Source organism: Camelus bactrianus, chromosome 3 (assembly GCF_048773025.1).
Source record: "Camelus bactrianus isolate YW-2024 breed Bactrian camel chromosome 3, ASM4877302v1, whole genome shotgun sequence".
In the NCBI taxonomy this organism is placed as follows: domain Eukaryota; kingdom Metazoa; phylum Chordata; class Mammalia; order Artiodactyla; family Camelidae; genus Camelus; species Camelus bactrianus.
In genome coordinates this window covers 163,838,371-163,846,015 of record NC_133541.1, presented here as the reverse complement: position 1 = coordinate 163,846,015, position 7,645 = coordinate 163,838,371, and the positions used below count along the sequence as shown (strand labels likewise).

At 48.3% G+C, this 7,645-nt stretch overlaps 1 non-coding gene across 1 annotated transcript; it reads left to right on the top strand.

Annotated features, from left to right (window-relative positions):
• The first annotated feature begins 6,821 nt into the window (after window positions 1–6,821).
• LOC141577260 (U6 spliceosomal RNA) lies at window positions 6,822–6,930 on the top strand. The gene has a single exon (XR_012506155.1). It is a non-coding gene; the product is annotated as a U6 spliceosomal RNA (small nuclear RNA).
• The last annotated feature ends 715 nt before the right edge of the window (window positions 6,931–7,645 follow it).

The following is a 7,645-nucleotide window of genomic DNA, read 5'->3' as shown; positions in this document are numbered from 1 at the left end:
AGGCCCCGGAAGCCTAGAGAAACAACCAACCTCGTGACTTCTTTCAGGGGCTTCCCCCCCTCCCCAAAACCCAAACTCCGTCTCGATTCTTCACGGACGGGTCACCCAAAACCAAAGGCTCTCAGCCCGGCCCATTTCGCACAAAGGGCTGATTTCTTGTCCTAAAACGGAGAAAAGCTGCCTGCTTCGGGGACACATGAGTGCTTGAATGAAAGACAGTAGGTTCCCTGTCGCTCCTGCTCAACGATCCGTCTGGGGTCCATTTTTGGATCAGTCAAGCCCAGAGAACTCAAGATGTGTAGAGGGAGGGGACAACGTCCCCCTCCCTGAAACAGGACTATGTCTGCAACAAAGTTCCTCCCACTGGCCGTCCAGCTCCATTTTGGATGACTGAATCCTGGTTCACCTCATTTGGGTGTTTTGTTTTTGTTTCTGTTTTGTTTTTGATTATAGACTTTATTTCTAGAGCAGTTTCAGGCTCACAGCAGAATTGAGCAGAAAATACAGAGAGTTCTCACATAGCCCTCCCCACCCACACATATATCCTCCACTCCCCTCAACATCTCTCATCGGTGTGGCCTATTTGGTAAAACTGATGATCCGACATGGACACGTTATTATCCATCAAAGTCCATAGTTTACAGGACGGTTCACTCTTGAGGTTGTACGTTCTATGGGTTTTGACAAATGTACAATGACATGTAGCCACCACTATGGTATCCTACAGAATAATTTCATCGCCTTAAAAATCCCTCACGCTGCATCTGTTCATTCCTCCTTCCCTCCCTCTCCCCAAACCCTGGATACCATGATCTTTTGATTGTTTCTAGAGCTTTGCCTTTTCCAGGATGTCATTTGGTTGGAATTGTACAGTTGGTAACAATTTTCAGACCGGTTTCTTTGATTTAGTAAGATGTCTTTTAAGTTTCTTCCATGTCTTTCACGGCTTGATAGCTAATTTCCTTGTCTTTCGTTCTTTTTTATTTATTTATTTTTTTAAAATGTTTTTACTGCACATATATTTTTAATTTACATATATGTACTGTTCATTGTTTCCAGGAAGGTTTAGAGCTTTAGCTTTTTAAACTTACATACTTATCAAAGGAATAAAGCCAACCACAAAAGAAGAATGAATTCAAAAAGATACACACACCCTGCTATTAACAGCAACATCATTTATGATTGCCAAGATACGGAAGCATCCTAAGTGCACATCAATATTTGAATAGATAAAGAAGAGGGGACACACACACACACACACACACACACACACACACACACACACACATACACACACGTAATGGAATACAATTCACCCATGAGAAAGAAGGATATTTTGCCATTTGTGGCCCTTCCTTTCCTTTTTTTTTTTCCCCCTCCACTTTAAAAACCAGAATTTTATAACTGGGATAAACACTTCCATTGAGTCAAAAACAGTAAAATGCCAAAAATAAACTTAATCGAGGAGGTTATCTATACTCCAGAATCTGAAATGACACAAAGAAATGGAAAGATGCCTTGTGCTCTTGCATTGGAAGAATCAATACTATCAACATGGCCACACTATCCAAAGCAATCCGCAGGTTCCATGCAACCCCTGTCAAAATACTCACGACATTCCTCACAGAACTAGAACAAACAATTCAAAATTTTTAAGGAACAACGGAAGACCCTAAACAGGCAAAGCAATCTTTCGAAGGTCTCCTCTCCCTCCCTCCCTCCCTCTCTCTCTCTCTCTCTTTCTCTCTCTCTCTCTCTCCTCTCTCTCTCTCTCTCTCTCTCTCTCTCTCCCCCCCCCTCTCTCCCCCTCTCTCTCTCTCCCTCTCTCCCCCCCTCCCTTTCTCTGTCATCTTTTTGGTCTCTTTCCTTAGGATTTGATGACTTGAGACCATCCTTTATCATTCCTTGTAAAGCCGGCTTGATGGTGCTGAAATCTTGTAGCTTTTGTTTATCTGTGAAGCTTTTGATTTCTCCCTCAAATCTGAACGAGAGCCTTGCTGAATAGAGTATTCTTACCTGTCAGTTTTCCCCTTTCATCACTTTAAGTATGTTGTGCCACCCACTTCTGGCCTGTAGAGTTTCTGCTGAAAAATCAGCTGATAACCTTACGGGAGTTCCCTTGTATGTTATTTGTTGCTTTTCTCTCGTTCATTTTAATATTTTCTCCTTATCCTTAATTTTGGTCAATTTGATGACGATGTGCCTCGGTGTGTTCCCGTATGGTACTCTCTGCACTTCCACCTCATTTGGTTATTTAAAGGATCTTCAGTCTGTTCAATTCATAGGAGAGAACTTCCACGTGTATTTCTTCTCAGTTTTATGAAACAAAGAAGGACCCAGGAAACTGGCAAAACATAAATGCTTTTCTATTGGGTTGAGCAAAGACAGGCCCTGGCCGGGGACGGGGGGGGGGTGCTGGAGGGTCGGGGGGGCGGTGTAGAGAAGGATATAGATCATTGTTAGAGTGCCTGCTTAGCATGCATGATGCCCTGGGTTCAATCCCCAGAACCACCATTAAAATAAATAAATAACCTAATCAAACCCATCCCCCTCCTCCCCCCCCCCAAAAAAAAGAAGGAGAAAAGAGTGAGAGACAGAGACAGAGACAGACCATCGGGAAAAGTAGCTGCACTAATACTTCCAAGAAACAGGACAACATAAAGATAATGGAAGAAATGCTGGATAGTGAACAGCCACGGGTGGTTGGCACAGACCCATAGCTTCTGGACTCGCTAAAAAAAAAAAAAAAAAAAAGAATATGAGAATCATATGGATCAGGAGATTGGGTCTGAATTTTGTGCCGTTTGACTTGTGCCAGTTACAAAGGTCATGCATAAGGAAGATGACTGGCTACTTTATTGTCTGAAATGAGACACTTGAAAGTGAAAGGAGGTGCTATACAATCGTGCCTGGACTGGGATTTTTCTAAGGGAGCCCAAATCCTTTACAATATATATCATGTTTTCAAAAATGAATATCATTCCTGGACAAGATTTAAGCAATTTTTTTCTGTGTTATCAGTAAACATTTTTAAAAAATCAGTAAGAAAGGAAGAGGGAGAGAGAAAGAGAGAGAACAGGAGTAACTATACGCGCGCGCGCGTGCGTGCATGCATGTGTGTATGTGTGTGTGTGTGTGTGTGTGTGTGTGCGCGCGTGTGCGCGCACGTGTGTTGAGGTGGGGGCCTAAAAGAGGGTGAGGATTCTTTTCATCGAGGTCTGTTTGTACAGAATTCTCTCCTTCTCCGCTTACACACTGTGAAGGAAAAGCCCAGCTGGGCTAACAAGCTAAGTCGCAAATCTAAGTGTAACAAGTGTCGGATTACTGATCTGAGTTCTGCTGGCTAACTCGTAAATCTAAATTAATAAGTGCCGGTTTGCTGATTCCCTGTTCATATTTTGCTAGCCAGCTGGATTTTCAAAGAGACATATCTGGCCTTGAAATGTTGGTTTGCTGCCTCACTGCCTCTACTTTCGTGATAATGATGTTGCTAAAGCTATTGCGTGCCTATTGGCCGAATACCCCAAGCTGGTACTTAACCCTATAAAAACCTCATGTGCACGTCTTGGAGGTGCTCAAGGCTTAGGAGCAGAAGCCCCTCTGAGCCCGCCGGCGTAATAAATCTGAGTACTCCAACCCTCCGAGTGGTGCTTGTTTCTTGGCTGGCCTGTCATTTCCATAACAGCACCGTTGACAATAAGAACGTCACTCTCGTTCCGGCATAAAGAAGACATCTGGGCAGGGTGGGGTGGGGGGGTGGGGTGTAGATCTATGTTATGTCCTGATTCCAGGAAGGAAAGGGGCAAGAGTCGGCGTGCCTTCTTTCTGGGGTATCTGTCTGTTCGCTTTTGGTGTTCTGCTGGTTTGGTTATTTCAGCTTTCTGTTTGGTTCCTTTCACAGATCCAGTGGCTCAAAACAGCATTCTGATTTTCTTTTCTCCTGGGGTTTGGTTTTTGATAGGTAGAGGGACAGGGCCCACGCAGGGTGGGGGTGGGGGGGTCACTGTGCCGGAGAAAGGGAGGCGGCTGTGGTGAAATCATCGAGCAGAGGGGATTTCTACGAGAGGGACTCTCCGAAGTGAATGGGGTCCAAGGAGATCAGCAGGGTTTCTGTGTGCTCGTTTGGTTTTGTTCGTGCGTGTGTTTGTTTTTTCTGGACGAGGCCAAAGAACTCTTCAGGTGGAGGTGTGTGTCCAAAGGGTCTGACAGGATGGGAGGATGCGGGGCGAGTCAGTCCATGTGCCCAGAAAGAGAGAGAATCTGTCATAGCTGAGACTCAGGCCTTTTTCAGACCTCGGCCAGAGAGCAGTTCGGCTCCGAGCATTCACGGAGAAGTTCGCCGCCACCTCAGTCCTGTCCCCCACCCCCGCCCTCCCCCACGCCTCAGCCCCCAGTGAAGGAGGAATCATGAAGTGGCCGCACTTAGGCTAAGCCAATTTTTGGCTTATGCTTACTGCTTGCTTTTAGAACGATCAGCAAACTCGACTGACCAGACACCGCTCCCAGCTCCAGGCCCCACTGTTAAAAACAGCTAAAGTTGTCGATTCTAACTGTTTGATTTGACCTTCCTCTGATCGTTCAACTTGACAATCATGTTTGGCGTCTGAGTCTTTCCCCAGGAAGGGAGTCACGGGAGGATAAGCTCAGGAGAACGACCAGCCCCCTCCCACCCCCCACCCCCCACCCCGAGTTCCTCCGTGGCGCTGGTGCCACCAGGTGAGTCTGACCAGATAAAGAAGGTCACGGGCTGATGACCTACTAGACCACCAGGAGGTCCATGTTACCAGACACTCATCCAGATTTAGGAGGAAGTTTCATCAGAGACCCTTGTTGATCATGAGCACCTTTTGTGCTCCCGCCTGTTGTGATTCCCTTTCATGCTCCAACCTGTTCGTCCACAGAAGCATGAAACCCCAACCCCAAGACGGGTTCACAGTTTGGAGGGCACTAGCCTGCTGTGAGTCCCCTTTGCCCAGCAAAGCAATCAAGCTGCCTCTTTCTTCTAAACTCTAAGACCCTGTCTCTGGGTTATTTGGCTCGTCAGGGACGGGGTGGGGGAGGGCGATCTTTCGGCAACACCCGCAGAAGTTTCCCTGAGTGGCAGGAACCAGCGTGGCCCTCAGGCCTCAGCCCCGCAGGCAGGCAGGCAGGCAGAGTTGGAGCGACCGTTGGTCCCGCCCCCGCCCGCGCACCACCACCCCCCGCCCCCGCCGCTGCTTCCGCCGCCGCCCCCGCCCGCGCTTCTGCCGCCGCCGCCGCCGCCGCCGCCGCCGCCGCCGCCGCCGCCGCCTCCCAGGCCTTCTCCACCGATCGGTCCCAAATCGACTGACTGTCTCCTGGAAGCGGGGGCGGGGACGTCAGGAGGATCCATTCGGCAGGGCCTCGTTCAATCGCTTCATTCAAATGCAGAAAGCTCTGTGCTCAGGTCAGAGCCTTTGACTTGGCCTCCGGCTCCTCTCTGTTGAACGGCTTTTGTTCTTTGGTTTCAATTTCCCCACCCTTAGGCCACCCCGTCCCAACTGCACGGAGGGAGGCGGGAGGGAGGGGGAGAATCTCGCCTGGTCTCAGGCCAAAGGAGTCCCCTCCTTTTCCTAATCTGGGTAAACCCCACTACACCGTTTGAGAATCATGGAAGGGCATGGAAGCAGACCTCTGACTTGATAGATTCCTCTGGGATGGGAGACTTTAAAAAAACAAAATTCTTTTTCCCCTGCTTCCAGGGAGGCAGAAAGGAGGGCCAGAGTGTTCCTCTTGCCTCGGGCAGTTCTTTGTTTGTTTGTTTCTTCTTTTGTTAAATCATTTTTTTTTTCCTTTTTTTCTTCCAGTTTTATTGAGACAGAGTTGACATACAGCAGTGTATACTTTTGGGGGGGGGCGGGGAGAGGAATTCGATTTTATGTATTTATTTTTGACCGGAGGTACTGGGATTAAACCCAGGACCTTGTGCTTGCTTGCTAAGCACACACTCTACCACTGACCTATACCCTCCCCCTTGGCCAGTTGTGAAGTCCCTTTCATTCAGCATAGTCCATCGGCACATTTTGGGGCAGCCTACTCTGGACCCCAACATTTCCCTATTCTGTAACTTCCCTGGAAGTTTTACACATTAAAAGCTGGGCTGTTGACTGTGCGTGTGCGTCCATGCGTGCGTGGGTGCGTGCGTGCGTCTGAGCGTGCATGCGTGCGTGTGGTGTGGGGGCAGGAGGGAGGGAATAGTTTCCTAGAGGGCCTGCGTTTCATGGACCCAGTTTCTTAGTTCTGAGAACAGGTCTGTTCAAGGAAACAGTTGTAGTATCTCGTCTCAGGAGGCGGTGGTGTCGATGGGCTTCTGAAGCTAGGCCTAGGGAGCAAGCAGTCAGGTATCGCCTAAGAGGCACTTGTGTGGAAAACCAAAGTACAGCACAAAGGTTAATCATTGGAGCAGATGAGAAACCAGATTCAGGGCCGGGAGTAGGGGGTCAGTCTGGTAGGAGATTTCCACACATCGGGGTCATCGAAACGGCTCGAGCAGTATGAAATGCCTCTGATGATGTCCTGGGGTGTTCGGCTCAACTCTCTGAGCGGCTCCTCCAAAAACAGGCCCTAGGATGGTTTCCACAGGAGCTGTTGTGGCCATTTCTCTGACGTTTACCTCCCGTTGCCCAGCTTCAGTCTGCAGGGCTTCAGGAGACGGAGCATTTTAGTACTCAATGATGCCAAGACAAAAGGGTGAGAGAAAATGGAAACGTTCGTGGAGATGGTCCTAGGCAGATAGTGGAGGCAACTAGAAGACTTTCAGTCTCCGGGCCGGCTTTCAGGTTGAGACAAAAACCCTAAGGCAAGCGCTTGCTGCCACAGCACATCGACTAACACGGGAACCATCCAGAGAAGATCAGCACGGCCCCTGAACGTGGACGACACACACACATACGTGAAGCGTTCCGTAGCTTTAGTGATGTCAGTCACCCAGAGAAAGACAGATATCCTATGCCATCACTTCTAGATGGGATCTGAAAGTAAGTCAAGACACCCATCCATACATAAATAACTCCATTTTAAAAAGACTCCAAGGAACCTATTTACAAACCAGAAACAGACTGGACTCGCAGACATGGAAAAGAAACCGATGGTTAACACAGGGGACAGGGTAGGGTGGAGGAACGGGGGAGGGCAGAGGGATAAATCAGGAGTTTGGGATTAGCAGATATAAACCACCCTATACAAACTAGGTACACAAGTAGGTCCTACTGTCTAGCACAGGGAACTATGTTCAATAGCTTGTAATAACCTATCCTGAAAAAGTATACGTGTGTGTGTGTGTGTGTGTGTGTGTGTGTGTGTGTGAATAAGTGAATCACTATGCCGTACGTCATAAATGAACACAACATTGTAAGTCAACTATACTTCCATTGACAGAGAGTTCCTACAATAAACAGGCAGGCAGGCAGGCAGGCAGGCAGGCAGGCAGGCAGGCAGGCAGACAGACACAGACACAGACACAGACACACACACACACACACACACACACACACACACACACACACACACACACACACACACACACACACACACACGCCCCACAGACACAGGGGAACCCTAAGGAAAACGAGTAGCACTAGTATCTCTTATCCATGCATGTCTATCCCAGTTTAATGGAAACCTAAGT